Genomic DNA, 21914 nt, shown 5'->3' with positions numbered 1-21914 from the left:
GCATTGTTTTAAGATTATTTTCTATATTTTAACATGTATTATTCATACTTATATTTGTACAAGATCATTTCCAATCGGACGAAGCAACAGTGAATTTACACATCTTAAATATTTCCTTGTGATACACAGTTAAGCATTTTTAATTTAAATCACAGGTACCCTGATGTTTTATACATTACGTAAAGCGCACAGACTAATTAAGGATCTCCTACAGTCCCAGGTACTAACGCCATTATTTCTTTCTACTCCCCTGGCAGATAATATTTTGAAATATACTGTATCATGGAAATAGCATCCATTAAAATTAAAATAACTTTTATATATGTAGTCTTTACAAAAATACCAATAATGTTTACCAGGCCACATATATCTACACTATGAGTATCAAACATTTTTAAGTTTTAATACTTCTGTATACCAGAGTACAAAAATTTTCACTTCAAATAGGCAACAATTTTTTTTTAAATAATCCTAATTTTACATAGTCTTTACTTATGCAAGGGTTATGCTTGTGGCACATTTTATTTTTTACATAAGTTAATAAATAACCAAATTTGAAAACACTTGAACCCTCTAACAAAAAATTGATTTAAAATGGATTATTTTACCAACATGGTTGCAAGAAAAAATGTTTATAAGTGTCTTGCACAAAAATTTTTTTTTAGTTAAGATCAGTGCTCAAAAAAGGCTGCCTTTCACCTGTTTAAAAGAAAATATAATTTATAATACTGCAACAGCAATATTTGAGTAGAAAAGTTTGTAGGTTAAATATTTAACGCAAACACTAATTAATGTAAAAATAAAATATGTTCACGACTCAGCAAAATAAGACGTGCCTGACAATTGAGCGTGTTGGTTTTTTATAGATATGGTAACACATAGTAATAAAATGATATTTAAACGGTCAAAATTACAAGCTAGACATGCATTAAGACACAAAGGTACACTCCAAAATGAATTAAAATTAAATTAAATGAACGTAGTTCAGGCTTACATAGGGTGAAATGTTTCCTATGCTATACTGTTAATGAAATGTTTGATAGTGAAATTAACATTTAACAATTAGCACTGGGCCAGTCAAATCCTCAGTATTCAAAAAATGTAATATTTGAGGCAAAAGATTGGAAGGGAAAAATATTTGAGGAAGAGAAATTCCGCATTAGCATTATGTAGTTAAAAAGTACCATTTCATTATTAATCTCTAAAATAGCTATCAAAGAAATTTTTGGTTAGCATTTCCGAGAACATTTTTGACACGAAAAGAATGTTAGAAATGGATCCAATCGAATCCTTGAAACTCTACTATTTGGAAGATTTGAATTTTAACAAGTAACTATTGAGCCTATCATGTAGAATGTTACCATTTTGTGCACTTACTTTTCCTTCTGAGGAAAAGGATTGTTTATACAAATTAATGGCAATAATCTAGCCTCACTTTGAAAACATTCCTCACCAGTAGATAAGTTCATTGACCTGGAAAAAGTTTTAAAAACCCCAGAATTGATTAGTTCAAAAACTAAATTGAAACTATGGGAGTAGGTGTTGCATATTTTGAACAACCATCTCCAGGTTAAAAAAAAACAAAAAACAATGTAGTGTATTACTGAAATTCTAACTTACATTGACTTTGTGTACTATGTGTGTTGCAAGTAAAATGCAGCATGGTCCTAAAATCCTACCAAGAACACTAGTACAGGTTAACAAAGCAACTTAGATATCATCTTTTATTTTTCCAGTCATGGCCATATCAGTGACAAATAACTCATATTGCCACAGAAAAATTTACAGCAAAATTCAGATGTTGGAGACCATTATTTTAACTTTCTTTCACGAGTTCCTATGGCACTCTACCAGTAAATAACAATTATAGTATGACCTGCTGGCCCAGTGGTTAAAGCCAAGAGTCCCAGGTTCATATCCCAGCCAAGTCTAGGAGTTTTCACTAACGAAATATTTTCTTCATAGTTCCAGGACTAATTTTTGTATTGATCCTTCAACAGCACAAACGAACCACCATCCAGCCACGCTAAGGCCATCTACCCAGCCTCTACGCCGACAAACACCTTCTCATCATCATCAACGATTCACATTTAAGATATAAATAATTTATACAAGCCTTACTTATACTCTGTAACTTGAAACGTACAGAGTCTCCTTCCAACACATCATTGCCCAACACTTGATGCAACCATGTCTAACGATTTAAAAAGAAACCAAGACTTTAGTAATAAATGGTGTATTAAAATTTTAACAGCTAAATGCATTACAGGCAAAATGATACATAATTAAGTGCATTAAATGATTAACCTTACAATGAATGCACAATATGCTTATGATTAGAAGAAAAAAACATTCGCCAATATGGTTCACTAAGTGCTAGTAAATAAGACCTTCCACAAATCTCTTGTCCTTAGCTGCATAAAATTTAATTAAAAAAATGTTGAATATACGTAAACAAATGGGTTGAATTTTAAGGCAAGTGTATACAGTAGAGTGTCACATTTAAATTGGGAGCAAATGAGTACTATTTTTAAGTTGTACTTCTTATACAAGGTTCTCGAGTTTAATGTTTGCATTACTTTGTAATGCTGCCATGAAGGGGGAAAAGAAAGAGAGAGAGATAGCAGGTGAGTGATTGCTCAATGGTGCAGGGTTACTGATGGCAGCAGCAGCATATGATTTCATATACTTTCAAATCCTTTGTAAATGTTTACATACTTTCTCATACTTTTGCTTACTTTCGCAACTCATAATTTCGGCACTTATCCAGGCACTCCCAATCCGATTTTTTTCACGGATTAGGACGTTTGTTGATGGACGCTATGTCATAAGAGATTTCTTTTGAACAGTAAGACTCATGTGTAGTTTTTCTTACGACACAGATTTTGTTACTACTTCTTATAAATATAATTGTACTGCATTAATTTTCTGCCTTGGTACTACTAATCCCCTTTAAACTACTCTGACATTTTACGATCTGTCACAAGCTCTAATCTGACTTTGCTGTGGTCCTACATGTGCAGATTTAAAGAACCTTTACTTTATTATGAATTAAAGTTTAGCACTTTACTTCACTGGTCACATTGTCACTGATAAATAATAAAATAATGTAAACAAACAAGCTGGGTATGTCACATGGTGTTGCATTAATACACTATCAGATATTTACTTTGTTGTACTATGATACAGGAAAGGAAAAAATATATAAAAATTCAATTACATAAAATGCCAATAAACATAACCCTTGTGAAAAAAATTTATACCTGCATTTTCAATTTATTATATTTTTTTATTGCAATGAGTAACCTTGAATGCTATTTATTTATTGAGGATGGATGTGACCAAGTAGTGTGAATCTGAACATATTACTGACAAAAGTATAACAACATACCTAAGTAAAAGTGCTGCAGGTTTATCTTTATTTTTATAAAACATTAAAACTTCAAACATGCAAAAAAAATTTTTTTGGGGAGCTTAACATAGTACAATATAGAATAAACTTTAATTCCAAAAAGCACCTGTAGTCAGCTTTTTAACCTAAAAAACCAATGGGACATATAAATATCCAATATCACACACTGGTAGAGTGAAATGATACGACAAAGGTAATCATTTTTGCCACCAGCTTATTTTCTTTTGCACAAGACAATTTTAAAAATAAAAATAAAATTACAGCCAGAAACAAACTGTAACCTCATCTGCTTTCATAGCATCATTTTATCACAAAACTTACCTGTATTTTTTTACTTATATGTTTTGTAAAATACGTGGAAGCTGTTTAAGTCTACACAAAACCTTTTTCTTTTGATAGTCTCACATTCAACAGTCATCATTTTACCAAATATATTTGAATGATAATTTATGAAGGGATAAATAAATATTCTTCACAAAAAAAGATAATTCCATCACACTTTCGTACCAAAAGGCAGAAGCATAAAATTCTCCACTGAAATTTACGAAACAAGTTAGCTTCAATAAAAACTCCAGACCACCAATTTTTTTTAAAAAATAAGAATAAAACAAACCACACTTCTTTTAAGACCAACTGTTCAACCACTAATACCCTTATAAAATAGTTACAAATTTTTTTTTAAAAATTAATACCGTAGCTTGTTTTAAGAAAACTGATTGTTTTGTCTTCAGCCTTTTTCTCAAGACTTTTCTTCATTATTTATGCAGCAGTTATAAATATAACAAGCAGTGGTAACAAATTATAAGGACACAAAATTTTCTTCAATCATTTTTTTAATAGGACTATCTAAAAATATGAGACAGATTCAACTCATTATAAACTATGAAATCATCTGCACGAATGTACAGCTACATTTCTACAATGCCACACCTTAATTATTAAATAAATAAAAAATTAATGTTAAGGACCAATTATTATACCTTTTTAAACAGAATACAATATACTTATAGATATATTGCTCTAAATTTATTAATATATTCAAAAATAATATTTTAATTAACTAGCGCTATCATCACTATTTAGCACAAATACAAACTACATATATAACACCATCAAAAATAGTTTTGACATTTTTTCGTCACACAATTTACAAGATCTCCAGTAAGTACTAGTAAGTAGTTTTATTGAATCAGCACTTACTCTGTAGAATTTACTATACATTAATATTTATAATCACAAGTTACATGCTAGCAATTAAACACAAGCCAACACTTATTCAAATTACTACGTATTTAAACTTTTTTTATAATTTCTAATTTTTGTATGAAGTTTTTAAGGATACTACGTTTTACTATAAACAACTACAAAGTTTAAAACAGCATAAATAACTGGTAGAGCACTTGACAAGTTAAGTATGGGTAAGAGAGATTCGTACATAATTTTTAACACGTACAGAAAAAAAATTATAGGGCAACAATATTCTAAAATAACCAATAAGTTACAGGCAAAGTATCACTAAAAATATTATTAAAGCACTAATGTGATTTTGCATAACCACAGTTAAAACCAATTTAACTACAACAGTTCTATGTTTTAGTGTCAGGTAAATACATTATCTTGGAACAATAAAACAACTCAAGGTAGACTTTGCATCCAAACCACAACTTCAAACCCAAAACTATTCAGCAACATTAAAACCACTACAGCAATATACCATTCACAATGAAGATAAGCAATGTACCATTCACAATGAAGATAAGCAATGAATAATGATGAATGTTTTTAACATGAGCAAATTATTACCTGCATGCCATGATTGAATGCATCCTAACAAAGAGGCAATCAACAAGTATATAAGCTCTAATTACTGGTGCATTCACATTCATGCACTGTCCTTATCTGTGCAGCTACTCTGAATGCATCCACCTCCACAGACTGCATTGCAAAAGTGTAGCACGTTTTACAGAAATGGACCTGAAATGCTGGGGAGCGTCCACAAATCATTCCGCACTGTTCATAACAGGGGCTGAGAGGCAATAAGGCAGCATAAACATTGACAGTACTGATGTGGGTGTGCTGATTACGTGACTGATCAGCTTTAATGTGGAGTGTTATAGATAGACACTGGAAAAATTAGCATCTTGCCAAAGGTGTTTTTTTTGTTGCTAATTATACTATAAATGCTATTTTCGATAATTTTTTAACTAAACACTATTTTTTTTTTTTTTTAGCTAAATTACTTCAAAATGTCATACATTTGTAAAATATTCTTTATAAAATACCACATAACTGCTTCATGTATTTTGGAAGTTTATGAAATTGTGTTACAAAATTTGTTGCTTAGGTATCATTTCATACTAGAAAGCAACAACCCTGTCTTGTAGACATTCAGCGACCTCACCTTTTATCAAACTTTGTAGCTTAGCTGGAAAAAATTCTCATGTACATTTAGATTATTTTAATGCATTTTTGTCACGATGTATCAGTACTTCGGTTATTACACAAACACAAAATGTCCCCATTTTTGTTGCAGATTTTCTCTTGTTTCTCAGGCGAAAGGTGTATAGTGCTTTAGTGGAAGTGTGAAGTAAATCACAGCATTGACCAAAGCAGTACTACATGTACCCCAAATGAAATGTTACACCTGATCCATGTGGTGATTTTCTGGTTATCGTTCTCCATAAACAAGGTGTGATGACCAACATGCTTCATGATACAATCATGTCTTTGCAATGCAGTCAAGTTATATGCATCTGAGATAACTTCAAAATATAATCCCAAACAAATTAATCAAGTTTATTTGTGAATTAGACACTATAATTTCAACCTGTGACCTAATATTTGCTAGTACATTGCACTATCAATTATTAAAGTATAATAATCATTTTGAAATTTTTTGTTGGTTTAATCTAGAAAGGCATGAACAAATAGATATTTTTGTAGAAAACTGAAATAGTATGTTATTTGTAGGTATTTAAGTTTATGTAGGTATATTTAGTTTTCAACCATTAGATTGCAATATGAAGTTTTAAAATAAGTTTAATTGAAAATGCTAAACCCACAATAACAGATGCCCAATTATAAATTATTACGGTAATTTTTCAGCTCCTCGTAATCAGATGCATCAATTGAAGAGTTAAACATATTAACAGCAAAAGAAACTATGCTTGGGAATTTCAGAGTTGAGTCAAAATAAATTCAGTAATAATACCTTCAAGTCCAGACTTGATAATTTTTTAGTTAGTACTTAAAAATGAATAGTTGCAGAAGTTTTTCTTTGAGATGTAATAAAATGAAGAGTATAAGAATGGATTATACATAGTAGTACAAAACTAGTTGGGTAAAATTAAATACAGCATGCAGAAATTCACTAATACAGATCATATTTTTATTCACTATGCGAAAGTACTTAGGATTATGCAGTAAAATTACTTTTACAGACCTATAATATAACTATTTTACTATTTCTATGCAATTCAAAGGAAGTGTTAAAAATCTGTGCATAAATTGATAACATTACTGAAATGAAAAGTGCAATCAATGGGGAGAATGTTAAAACTGTACATTTTTTTTTTTCCTTTTCTTATGTTATTTTGTGGTTAACAACAATTTTCCCCACTTCAAAAAATACAAAGGCATTTTAAACATCCCATGTTATTTTTTCTTCTAAAAAGTAGGAAAAAAACTAGATGTAAAAAAAATACATAGTATCTTTTATAAACAAAATAAATCCCCCCACATTTTCACCAGATAATAAAATATATTAAGATACAAAATGTATCCCTTCTGTTTTGATACGTTTGTGAACATCGATACTACCACCAACTGACACAGTATAAAAAAAGGTACACTGAGACATAAAAATATTCTCATCAAAGTTGGTTTCCTGGTTGTAATCTATGATGTACCCCAAGCTTTTCATTCTTAAGTGACATTGGTTTCCAGTAATTTTAAACATAAATAGTGGTGGTGTAAAATATTTTTAAAGTAGTGTAATAATGTAAAATAAGCTGTAATTTAATAACTCTGTATAAATAGCGACAACATAAAAATGAGTTTTCACTGTTAAGTGTTTGAAAAATAGTTGTAGGTGATTGATTATGTGCTCATTGCATGTGTCAATAAGAAAGGTACTGTCAAGTCTTGTCATGTCTAGTATTATGAATTCTTGAGACAAGTAGATACTACTTACCCTCTTTTATCTCATAATTGTCGCACTCGCATAATCGTCGCACCGATATTTTAGGCAGTAAAATTGGGATAAAAAATCTTCTCACGTAAACTTGCATCATGTTTTTGGTCCCGCTAGTAGATGCAGAGCGCTTTGTGTAGGTATCTTTTCCGTATAAAATGATGTATTTTAAAGTATAAATCTAATATTTATTCGGTCATTACCACTTACTTATTTAATTAACGGAAATACAAAGTTGTCCGACGTGTACATTTTTTTAAAAGACTTTTTAAACGTTATTTCCTTTATCTGATCGTCTGCGTTGCCACGGCGTACCGCTTATAAAAATGTAACCAGCGCATCATTCATGTTTGGTTATGTTGCTTCCCGTATAGAGAGCGCACACGTAGTCGAATATTGATATCTCGTCGATTGGATGCAACGTGCGCTCTCTGTCGAATGCCGAGTTAACTACATTTGATGACCGCATTCTTTCATGGCAAGTGTGTACTACGGCATGTTAGTTCACGTCAGATTCAAGTGGCTTGCATTCGTGTTAGAGTTTTGGTTTTTCTATTTGAAGTTGAAGAAAGGTTTTTGTTTACGGAATTATTAACATAGATTGTTTGGCATGCTATTCTATACTCCACTTTTTATTAAATAAACGTACTTTCCCTGAACGGGTTTTGTTTTTATGATTAACTTTACGTAACAAAATTATTTTTTTACGCATAATCGTTGCATCCCTACTTTTCAAACTTGATTTTAGAATAAATGTGCGAAGATTTTGCGAGAAAACACGGTACTTGAGTCTCTGGCCTTCTCTACAGATATCAGAAAAAATTAAACCCCATTCTGTTACGATCTGAACATAACTATAGACAAAATGTTTTCTGAAGGGAAAATGCCAAAATCACACAATACGAATCAACAAACATGCTAAGAATGTATGCAATGTAAAAGTTTGCTCATGTAAAAAAAGGAGTTGCAATGAAATGAAAATCTATTTTAAAACAACTAGAATATAACTTTAACATTTTGTTAGAAAAAAAAGGTCTGCTACAGGTACAAAATCAGAATAAATTAACTAAGCTAATATTTGGCACACCAGCAAATATATTCCAGAAAAATTAGTTTGCACGGTACAACAGTGCATATCAGACTAGTACTGATAAAAACACAATGAAGCAAACACTATCAGTGCAGGTAACAAATACAATGGTGGCAGTATGGTTTAAAATTAATGTAGTACATAAAAACAATGAGTTCAAATATTATTACTGTTATTAAAACCACTGGGATGTTTGACTTTTATACCATGGAGGGACAATTTAAATTTGAATTTTGCTATAAAAATTCAGTTTTGGATAAAATGATTTCAAAAAAATTAAAACTTTTTTCAATTTTAAATAAAATGAGAGACACTGACAGCTTACATTAAAAAAGAAAAGAGATGATAAGATTTATTCCAAATAAGATGATTAAGTCAGTTACCAAAAATTTACAGATAATGAAATTTTACGAAGGCAAACTAAACTTAACCTGACTAAAATGTAATGAGACATTACCAAATGCATTTACCAATTTTCTAGATAAAAAATATGCAACCAATTATTTTTGCCAATTAAAAACCTAAATACATACAGTTTCTTTATAGTAATTGGATAAACCTATATTAAAAAGCATTTGAAAAATAGTCCTGTGTGGTTTTCAAAAGTTATATCAACATCTTGCAAAGATATTCTAAGAAAAATAGTACCAATATAATTTTTTAAAAAATAAAATAGTCTTACAAATCAAAAAAAGCAAGTAGTTTTAAAAAAATTGAGTTTTCGTAATAATATGTTTCCAAATAAATTATTTAGAGTTGTATTTTCCACACTAAAAAAAATTTGTAAAACTATTTTAGTGACTACTTGGCACATAATATTCATTAGCTAACAGAGACATAGTGACTACTAATGACTGTGCATTCAGAACTGGACAGATTTACTACCTTTACCAAAGCTGGACTAACAAAAAAATAAAGTAAAACCACAAATCATACTCATAAGCACAAATAAGCATCTTAAACCATGACAATTCGCAAAAGAGAAGAACAGAATTTTAATGAGTATATATTTAAAAAACCACTTTTCACCCTTTGTCTCACAACTAGATTGATAATTTAATTTTTATGCCAATTATTGGATTTAAGGGATAGGTGATAAAAGCAAGACCAGTACAGAGATAAATCTACAGAAATTAACCTTAATGATTGTTGTAGCAATATTTATTTTGTCTACGGTTGTGCCAATGGAGCACTAATGTAAAGAAGCTCCTTGACGCAAAAATTTACTATTGTGTGAATTCAATTATAGAGGGTGAGTCTGAATTCAACCGACAAACTTTGGTTGCACATTCATCATATAAAAATAACTTAAAACATATATGTTCTAAAGTGCTTCCCAAGACTAGTATATGCCTTTGAAATTGCAGGTGAAATGGTTTTTATTAAAATATATAATTTGGCAAATAAACACTTCACAAAAAACAGTTGAGCCAAGTGTTCCAACAAGACAATTTTTTTTTTGCTAGTTTCAATGTACTACTTATAATTCAATGAAAAATCTATTTCAGTACGTAGTGTTAAAAAAAATACACACAAAAAAAGATGATATTGTGAACCGTGTTTTCATACCAGCAAGATCTCTATTATTAGAAACATTCACCCATTTTTTTTGCATAGTCCCAAGTAACTTTTATTTTTTTTTGGTTTAAGTATTCTTAAAATTGATTTTTAAAGTTGCTCAACTTAAATGATATAATAATGACTTTAAGGTAAGAGTGGTAAATATGAATCACGTTATTTTTTTCAGTGCAAAAATGTTCAGTTTGTAATTACTGGCTACACTTTTGAGAGATTCTGCACACTCCAAATACAAAGTTGAGTTCAAACAGATAGCGCAAAGCAACTGAAGACAAGTCGCACAAAATCTGAGCTACTATGTATTGTTAAAATGTCAGCAAAATCATAAACTTAGAAATATGTAAATGTAATGCATGATTAGCAATAAATAAATACATGGCATAACTATTAACAACATTAAGTAAATATGAAAAAATCATATAATAAAAAAAAAAGAGACCAATGATTTAATTTATATGAATAGTCTTGAGAACGTATATACTTCATACAAAGATTCTTTTACATAACTACACCTTTAAGATATAGCATATGTTGGCCTATAAAATTTGTGTACAAGTTCTATATATTATGTATAAACTTTATAGACTAAAATCCCAAACTAAGGTTGACCTTCAACCATCTGTTCACCAAATGAAATTTTTTTTATTTATCATAATTTATGAACAAACACATAGTGAATAGGTTGCCTAATTAAATTAAGTCTATGCTACCCTTAATTAAAATTAATATAATAAATAATTCTTAACATTTTCACCAAACAAAATCAGTATTGATTGATAGTACAAAGCATAAGGAACAAGAAAAGGTTGGGTTGTCTATCTTTGTCTGGTCCTTACGACAGGGTTGTCAGGGATGAACAGGTGAGTTGATACTATATATTTACAACACACTGTTTTCTGACTGAAATATACATCAAAATAAAGATAATTTTACTACGAACATGATGGTATTAGGCTGTCTAAGTAAATTCGGTCAAGACTTGCGGTTGTAGCAATTTAAAACAGTGTGCAACAGAGAAACATTGCACATACTATTCAGTGCGATAGACAAGGATACAACGTAATAGCTGCTTGTGACGTAAGTCCTGTGTAAAAGAGTGTGTGCATGATATTTATTATATTTTTTCCATGTAATCAGAAAAACCAACAACACTGTCGATCATTTTGGAGTAACAGACTCCACTTACAATTAAATTTATATCTACTATACGAAAATGAATTTTTGTTTACTAATTAAAATATAAAAATATATAACTATATAATACTGTATGTGAGAAATAATATATGAGTAATATATAAATACTAAATACTTATCTTTAAAATTGTTATTTATTTTATAAAGGAAAGAAAATAAAATAAATACAAAACATGATAAACAAATACAGAAAATCAATAACACATTATTTTAGAATGATCATATTATTAGACAACATAATACCATTATGTTCATAGTAAAATTATCTTTATTTTGTTATATATTTCAATAAGCAAACAGATGAGTGCCAATATATAGTATCAACTCACATGTTCATACTTGACAAACCTGTAGTAGGGACCCGACAAAGATAGACAACCAAAATTTTTCATGTTCCTTATGCTTCATATTCTCAATCAATATTTATTTCGTTTGATTAGCAAATAAGTGAAGAAGTTAAGAAAATATTTATTATATTAATTTTAATAAAGGGTAGCCTTGACTTAATTTAATCAGGCCACCTATTTGCAATATGTTTGTTCATATATTATGATCACTATTTTTTTTTTCATTTGATAAACAAATGAGTGAAGGTCAATCTTAGTCGGGATCTTGTACTATTATGCAAATTAAATTTAAATTAAATTGCTAACTGGTTAGCTTTCAAAATACCTTATTAAAAGATACAAATATTTCTAAATATTTTAAACTATATAAACATAAACTGTTCCAGGCATATTAAATTAAAGTGTAGGACAATCCCAATCAACAATGCACAATGACTGCATGCATTCACAGTGAGAGTGGTGCAAGACAACTGTGTCTACTACACATCCAATAAAGATGAGACTAGCAAAGTGTGACTTCTGCTGGATCCAATTTGTGCGGACAACACATGTGATACAGTTCTATTCCAAAACATTACTTCTTAGGCTACAAATTTATAGTTATAATATGTAATATGTTGAACAGCAACTTAATATTGTGGTGTATTTTAACAAACATGATCACATCAGTTGTATGGTTCCCATGTTAGGCACTGAAAATTTTTACATTACACTAAGCACATTTCAACAAGTAAATAAAAAGTGGTAACTAACAGGTAGAACAGGTACTACTTTCGGAACAGGAAATAGGTACTTAAAAGTTAAAAATAGTGTACGTAGATTATGCTGAACCTAACACATTCCTAATGCATTAAATTTACTTGCAAAAACACATCTGTACATCACATTTCAAAACATACAACACCATAATCACAGCAACAGCCACAACAATAACAACAACGAAATGACTTAAAGATATCTTGCAATGCGAGAGATTTTGAATACCACTGTAAGACATTTAGTGAATGCATGAGCATCAAGTATAGTTTATGAACCCTTTTACTGCAACATTACTTCTAACAGCATGCTAAAAAAATTAATTTAAAAGATATCTCACAACCACAGTCCTTAGCAGAACATTCTGGGGAATATTGAAAGATAAGGTACAAAACATATTATTTATTTATTTTTTTTAACTGAAATTTTTCATGTTCACTCAGGAAGAAGCGAATGAATAGATCATACAATAAGTATACTACATTAAGTTGACAAATTCAGCAGAGCTAACACAAGGATTGCTTCTTATGTACACAGGTATTTAAACATACCAATTCATATCTCTCATGCACATTCAGATTTAATGTTTATAGTGAAACATTGCTAATCATAATTAACATTAGCACAATCATACAACTGACACTATACTCTATAGTGAATTTAATTAATTGTACATTATCTTAATTATTTTTGCTTGCTACAGTTGTTCAATTGGCATATTTTCTATAGCGAGGTTTCATTGCATTACATAACTTATCACAAAACTTAGGTAACTGTAAGCTGTATTTATCCATTTAACACAAACATTTTTTAATAACACAAAGACTACTGCAACCAGCACATTTACTGTTGCCAAAACTTATATATTATTGTGAAATTATAATAGAATCAGTGTGATAATCTATATGTATAGGTTTAAGTATTTTCCTTGAAAACTACAAATAAACAAATAATGTAATATTTCAAAAGGACAAATATTTAAACTTAGGTTGTAGTTCTGAGCACTGAACTCTGCTAGATTCCAAATAATTTAATTTTGAGGAATACATTTTTAACATAGTCAAGCACAAGTTATTTTACAAACTTTTACTAACATTGAAATTAAGTTTGGGAACCTAACTTTTTGATAATTAAAAAATTCTGCATGTACCTTAATTTAATAGAAAACCTGCACAGCATGCATGTAGATACGTACAACATGGAAATTATTTTAACACCCGAACAACATCTAACCACTAATGGTACAGAAAAAACAAACACCTGCAAAAAGTAAGGAGAAAGAAGCCATACATTGTCCAACACTGAATGAACAATAATAGCCAATGAGATTAGGCCACAAATTATTGGCAGATGCAGAAGCCACTGACAGGACTGGCTGGCACCAAAGCCAAGCTCTCTCATGATCGACTACCTAAGGAAGAGTCCTGGCAAGTATGTATAGAGACCTGAAAATACCTGCTGCAATGCAGAGTGAAAGGTAAAAGTAGGTAAACACTACGACAGCTATGCAGCTCACCTTTGAAAGCCAAGACAGTTTATCAGACAATGGCCACAGAAGCCTGCAATCCACTTCATGGTTACTAGTTTTTTATAGTGATATATATTAAAAATGACAAGAGTACGGAGCTTAAGGGTGCAGTTCAGGTTTTTTTGAAATTTTGCTCTCTTTGTCTAGTTCACTGGTAATCTATTTGCAAACATGAAATCTTATGTTGCTGCTTATTTCAAGAATAATTTTTGCTCTTGCAGTAAAGCTAAAATTTCAGTTCTTTCGCCCGTTCTGTTCACAGAAGCACAAATGAATATCACACAGCATTTAACTTAAAGCTAAGTTACTAAGACAGGGGTCGGCAACCTTTTGAGTCGGAAGAGCCAAAAATGACAATTTACAAAATTTCAAAGTATTTAAAGAGCCACAAAAATTTTTCTTGCCAACAATAAACAGTACTTGAATAAATAAAGTTGCGCAGTAATATTGCGTCGATCACATTTTTACCAAAACACACAATGACGTAATATTACGTCGGCAGCCTTCAAAGTGTTAATAAAATATAACAACCGTGGAAAAAAAACCAGGCTTACTACTGGTTTGTAATAAAAAAAAATATTTTCTGTATAAATGACCTGGTGATGCAGTATTTCTGGCACGGAACTAAAGAGCCGCAGCTTAACATCCAAAGAGCCGCATGTGGCTCGCGAGCCACAGGTTGCCGACCCCTGTACTAAGAGAATGTAAGATTTATTGAATTTAATTAGTGTATGGCTATAAACGCAGTAACCGTACGGCATTACGTAATAAATTGCAAGTGTGAAGTTACTCATTTTGTGAGTTTTTGAAGTTATACGTCCTTATGAGCGTTCAGAGAGAAATTACAGAATGCATATGCAATGATCAGCGCATGCACCATTCCGCGTGACTTTAACAGGTTGAATTATTATGCGCATGTGCGTTTCTGGTATACACACAAGCTAAAGTCATCCAGAGAGCCAACCGCATGTGACGGCACTAACCTTTATACATTACCTTACTTGAACAGTGGGAAATGTATAAAATAACACTTTGTGATAGTAAAACTATCCTGCAATACTTTAATTGTTACGAAAAGAAAATAATTGCAACTTTATAACTACATAAAACTCAATCGGATTTCACGATAAATAGGGCTAACATTAAATTCACCATTATTTCATTTTGTGTCTGTTAGCTTAGAGCTAAATACACTTGTTTCGATTTACTGGTTCAAATATCATCACTGGAAAGTATTATTCTTTTACTTTAGCAACAAATTTAAGAAAATTATACTATACATTGTTATTTCTTTTACCAACTAGAATAATAACTTTTAATAAATATCTCTCAGCCCAGCACAATAACTTTAATTACTTAAAATAAAAATCTAATGTTGTCAACTGTTTTAGAAAAAAGGGGAATATCACACACAATTTTATCTTGCTTAGAAAAAAAAAAAAAAAAGATTGTTCAGCATGCAACTCTGGGTGCAAATTACTGTATGAAAATACATTTATTGAATTTATATGAGTTGAAGTTTGGTCGAGGAGGCTAGTATTAATTACCAATTATCATTCATTCATTCAGTTTTTAAGTTTTCAGAGGAAGGGAAGCATAAAGCAAGGTGTGGCGCCTGCTGCCCAGATGGGTGGTTGTGGGTTCCAGTTGTAGCATGGACATGGATTCTATAAGTTGTCAGCCAAGCACCACCTTAAATAGCCTGCACACATTATGTAGGGAAGTATTAACAACTACGTATTATTGAAATGTATCTCGAAAGTACAGAATTCTCAATCCACTGGAACCTCTTAAATGCAGAATGTGGCTAATGACTTATCATGGATCAAACCGTGAATCACTTGCCTTGTTAATGGAGGGTCTTATTTGTGAGCTAATGCACGCACAATTCACTGTTTTTTATTTTTTTTATTTTTACAAGTAAAAATCTTGGAAATGCAGTGGCCAACAATATCACTTGTAAAACTATTAAGGCAGATCTTTATACCAAATTTAATGGTAAAAAGCTTTACCTTGCAGTTTTACAAGTGATATTGTTGGCAATAGTTTCCAAGGATTTTCCTTATAAAAGAACAATTTATTTTTGTGTTATCGCTTCTAACAATTCTGCTTTTGCTAAACTAATTGTATATATATATGTTAATGAGAAGGTCTGAAATTCCCCAAGGCAAATAATTTGCTCTAATCAGTTTTCAATAAGTTGAATATTACTTCACAGAAAATAATTAAATTATTGTCTACGTGTATTTTGCACATTTTTTCTAGTGAATCTGGTCCAGCTAGTCAACTAGTGTATTAAAGTTGGCAGCGCACTGACTTATGGTACAACACTAACAGTACATTATGTTTAAAAATGTCAAAATGCTCAGTAAAACATCAATAGGCTTCATTCAGAAGCACCTTTTTGTTTTATTTTTAATTGAGGTGAGCAATAATTTTGTGCATTATCAAAATCATTATTTACTGGCAATGTTAAGAAAAAAATGAATTTATGGTAATGAATAAATTTCACCCAGTTTTAGCATTGCTGCAAGGAAGCCCCACCGATACAAAAGCCAAGACTCTCATTAAAAAGAAACATGAACACCGCACAACCAAGTGCCACAAATTCCTTTATAACTAGTCCGAAGATCACGTAATACGTCGCAAAGATACAGGTAAATAAAGATGAGCCAAAATCATGCCCGATACTGTTGTTCAATAAGATTGTGATATGTGGCATGATATCACTGTAAGCAATTTCGGCATGATATGCGAAAGAAAAGTAAACTAGTCAAGCAGCTACTTTACAAGCTACCAATAGTCACAGCAGCAATGGAGTTTGGATGTCGAAAAGAATAGGTAGCCATAAAACAACTGGAAAGGGGGGGGGGGGGGGGAACCTGATTAAAAAATGGGAAGGTGTGGTTTATTTGTAGACTTAAAGTAAGGGTTGTTAAGGGCCAGTTCAGATGTATTAGTAAAAAACAAAGATACTCTTGGGCCATTCCATGAAAATTAGGAAGTTTTATTAATTTAAATGTTTTTTTTTTTCTGGTTGAGAAAACATTACGTAAAAGATTTTAAAGTTATGGTCTTTGACAGACAATGTTGAATTTTGACTCATTTAACATTGAACAGCTGTTTTATTGATTCTAATGTGGCTGCTATTCAACTGTTTCTATTTTGCTCATAGAGAGGCTACTTTCAGGTTCTTTGGTAAGTACATGTCACATAAATGAATGTATATTTATATTTAAGTTCAAAATATAGGTTATGCACAAACATATTTCTTGCAAAAAAATAATTTAATAACATTTTATTGCTACTAAATTAATTATTCAATTGTGAGTGTTGAAGATGTCCCGTACGTGACAAATTTAGGTTATGTTTCATGTTTCATCAGGAACAAATTGTTATTATATCTTACTTATATAAATTCAAACTGTATTAGAATGCAGGTAGCTAACCTAATTTTTATATGTTTTAATTGCATTAAAAACAATAAAAATTTTGAGATACAATCATGTCCCGTACGTGACGTCACCTACGGGACATATGAAAAATATAATGTTTTACCCAAAATATGTAGAATATTCACCTATCTAAAATAACATATTATGTGTTACATAAATTTATTATTTCAATGTTTTACTTTTAGTAATCAATTTAATTGGTTTTCAGTGACAAATATTGAATCTAAGAAGACAACAAGCGCTTCTCGGATGAAAAAAATGAGGGAAAAACAAAAGACTGCAGATCCAGATGGTTATCTTGAGAAGGAAAGGAAACGGATTAAGGAACTGAGAAAGAATAAGAAAAAGAAAATGACAGTGAAAGACAAGGCTGCCCAAAAAATTTATGAAAGAAATAGGAAAAGACTTCAGAGAGCAAAGAAAAATGCTAAAAATGCAGCAAAAGCAAACAGTTCTGATATGTCTTCCTCTGGCACACCTTACAGTTGCAAGCAGACATTATCAAAAGCAGTTTGGAAGACTGCAAGGGCCTTACCAAACTCACCACGAAAACAAAAAGCTGTTGTGACAGGTCTTGCTAAACGCATTGGTCTTCAACTGACTACGACAATGGAAGAAAGTATTGCTGGAACTAGAAACAGTTGTAAAGAAGAGACTTCTGTTATAAATTTTTTCTATCGTCCAGATATAGTATACACATGCCCAGGGATGAAAGATGTATTAACTGTGTGGGAAAATAGAAAAAAAGTTAAATTACAAAAGCACTTTATGACTATGTTTATGCATGAAGCATTTTATATATTCAAAGAAGAAAATCCAGATTATAAAATTGGTTACTCTAAATTTTGTAGTCTAAGGCCAAAAAAATGTTTTGTTACTTAAAGAGACTCCTGCAGAGCAGTGTAAATGCAGAATACACGAGAACTTCATTTTAAAACTTAAGGCCTTAAAACATACATACAACAATGAATTTTGGAAAAATCTGTTGTGCAATGATAGCTTGAACTCTTTGTGTTGGCAGAACCTCTGTGAAGTTTGTAGTAATGGGAAACGAATGGTAGTCCCAAGAGAACCAGATTCTAAAACCACTTGGAAAGAATGGAAGAAAAATGATGAAAACAAAATTAAGTTAGTTATAAAAGAAGACTGTTTAGGTGATATATATATGAAAAATTGATAGCAGATATGCCTAAAATGATGCTCCATGTAAACACCAAAAGAATACAACATGATGAGTTTGAGAAGGACAAAGCAAATGGTACAAAGCGTGTTCTGGAGGTTGATTTCGCAATGTCTTTCAGTTGTGAGTATCAAAATGAAATACAAAGTGCTTTGTGGTCTCGTGCTAGTGTTGTTTTATTCACTGCTGCTGTTTTTTGTAATGGAAATTGCAAAACTTATAAACTTTGTTCAGACACAAAAAATAAGGATAAGGACACAGTCTTTGTGTTCTTGGATTTCTTTTACACAGAAATACTTAAAGAAAATTCTGCAATTTCTGAAGAAATAATTTGGAGTGATGGGCCCTCTTCAGAGTTAAAAAATAATTCATGGTGAAAACATTGGAAATATTGAACCAGAAACACAACAGAACATTTACCTGGAAATACTTTGCGACATCTCATGGTAAAGGTGTAGTAGATGGTGTTGGTGGCAATATTAAACGCTTAGTAAGAATGAAAATGATGACGCAAGGGGAGGGATGCACAATACAGTCAGCTAAGGATTTTGCAGAAGTAGCTGCACAACTTGATACCAAAAGCCATTTATGGTATATAGAAGAGGACCACATTAGGAATGAAATTTTATCCCAAAATCCTTGGAGAAATGTCCCTTCGATCCCAGGAATCAAGGAATTCCACATTATTACATGTAGCACTTCGTCAGGGTTCTATGCAAAAAACAATGCACTGTCTACAAAAATTGCACTCTCCAATCCGAAAGGGAATCTATTCAACTTCCCTGGAAAATGGGTAGTCGTATGCTACGAAGGAAAAGAGTACCCTGGAGAAGTGGTGGATGCAAGCGGAGATCAAGTGCAGGTGTCAGTGATGGTCCCTACAGGTCCCCCACATCACTTCAAGTGGCCTCGACAACCAGACTGCATTTGTTATTTAAAAGAAGATGTAGCAAGAGAGATTTCTCCTCCAGTAGTGGTGAACAACAGAGGACTGTTTAAATTTATTGACATTTAAAGTGATCTTTATGACCATACAGAGTAACAGTTTTGTTATTAATTTTTTTTTTAGTTAGGATATAGGCAGGTAGAACTACTCTATCATTTTATTTAGTTACATTTAATCAATTTCGCTTAACATATATCTATGAGTCAGGTTGTGTAAATTTAATTTTTTTTCAACACAACTTATTTCAATAAACAGCGCAGGCTTTCGCGGCCGTTGTCCGTACTTTCTAGGCTTCTGGGTTGTAGCCGCGTCAAAATCAAAGTTTTCACCGACGTTTCGGTCGACGTCACAGTCACAATCATCAGGGAGAGATTAATTCAATTAATCTGCTCCCTGATGATGGCGACTGTAACGTCGACTGAAACGTCGATGAACACTTTGATTTTGACGCGGCTACAACCCAGAAGCCTAGAAAGTACAACTTAATTTAATATTCTACTGAAAAATTTATTCAGCACAATCTTACTAATGTAAATGTCCCATACGTGACAGCATTGTCCCGTACGTGACAAACAGAAAAAAAAATTGTTTCTGATTCATTATTGGAGTTTTTTCATGCATTTATTGATGTCTGTTTTTCTTATTCTTATAAGTTCTCACAAAAAATAATACAAGAATATCATGCTAGAATTCGGGCTAAAGTTTCAGTAAAACGTGTCCTCTTGAAACTAATGGTTGACTATATGTGTCCCATACGTGACGGTTACATTTGACAGCAATATGTTGTTAACAAAGGTATTTCTTATCATGTCTTAAGCTGAAAATTTACACTAAATATGTAACTTCTGTAGAAACCAAGAAAACACATGAATATACCCCTTATAATATAATTTTTTATAGAATTATCGGTATGAAAATTTTTACAAATGTCCCGTACGTGACAATGGAATGGCCCTCTTATTGAAGTGAAATGTGTGCCTTTGGCAAGAGCAATAAAACTAAATCAATCTGCAAAACAGAAGAAAAGATTTTTTCTTGAAGATACTGAAGACTGCAAATTATTACTAATAAAAAACAATTATTATTAGTAAAATTTAAAATCTAACATTAAAAGACAAAATATTCATTTTTTTTATCAGGCTTAAAGAAGCCCTCATATAGAAACATGTATAAAGGATAAAATATTTTGGAAAAAGGAAATGGTTCTCAAACTTCAGACCAGAGTTAGCTGATTCAAATGTAACAAAAGAAAAATGTATCAGGGTACCACAATATAGATTAGATGCCCAAAAATGTTAAAAAGGTTAAATTTTTAAGAGAAAGCAGCTTAAGTATGCAGCAGTTGAGCAAAATCTTTTATTTAGTTCAGAGAATAGCTGTAATTTTATAAGCTTCTAAATCTATTATTGATATTTTAAAAGATTTGTTCAGAAGTAACAACCAGGAGGTGCATTTACATAACTTTGTTTATATTATTTTTGACAGTTTGTTTCTCATTTTTAAGTTTATTTTGAAGATAGTATTAAATTTTTTCAATCTAATTTCATGTAATTTTTATTATAAATGACATCTACATGTTTGTTGACATTGCCCCTAACAACGAAGCATATACACTGCTATCTTTGGGTTTTAACCATTGGGGTATTGTTAAACCACAAGACAGTCTGTGAGAAGGGAGCGTGGAAGTAAGGTGTTCCTCCGTGAGCGACAAGCCTTTTGAAAGGCATCGCTTCATTAGTAACCCGATCATTGAGTTTGCATCCGACAATTTACAGTTCAACATTCATCAGTAAAGTAAGTGTAATCAGGGCGTCAACATTATGTGAACTGTAATCGTTGATGAAGCAGAGGAATCCACAGAGTGTTTTTTTGAATCAGCCGCCACAGCCGTCACCAACCAGATAACACCATTCTCGGCCAGGACCGAGGTACTTTATTTACATCACTGATTAAGAAAGGAGTGTCTGTCATGCGGTGACACCCCCTCACCTTCTAAAACAGTTTACCCGAGATCTACTTCTCTTCAATGAACTTTTATTAGTTGGATGATTTTTAAACGTTTGTTTAAAAAGGACCCTATCATTACTATGGCTAAACTATTAATGTGTATCTAGCTATCTCAGATGTCTATGACTAAAAAGATCAATCTTTGAGGTAAAAGTTTTCATAAGTTTAAAGTTATGTTTCAAGTTGTGGCCGATTTCAGATACCTTCATTGTTTTACAGCCCATAAGGA

The 21914-nt window shown here is 31.4% G+C and overlaps 1 protein-coding gene and 1 long non-coding RNA gene across 5 annotated transcripts in view; one reads left to right on the top strand and one right to left on the bottom strand.

Moving 5' to 3' along the window:
• Positions 1-21914, bottom strand: part of LOC134531681 (cholinephosphotransferase 1) — a 127878-nt gene that overhangs the window by 13533 nt on the left and 92431 nt on the right. The gene's annotated exons all lie outside the window — the stretch shown is intronic.
• Positions 1-21914, top strand: part of LOC134531683 (uncharacterized) — a 43505-nt gene that overhangs the window by 20673 nt on the left and 918 nt on the right. The window lies entirely within an intron of this gene.

This window comes from Bacillus rossius, chromosome 5 (assembly GCF_032445375.1).
Source record: "Bacillus rossius redtenbacheri isolate Brsri chromosome 5, Brsri_v3, whole genome shotgun sequence".
NCBI classification, from domain to species: Eukaryota; Metazoa; Arthropoda; class Insecta; order Phasmatodea; family Bacillidae; genus Bacillus; species Bacillus rossius.
The sequence above is the reverse complement of the archived record's forward strand: the minus strand, read 5'-3'. Positions and strand labels throughout refer to the sequence as shown.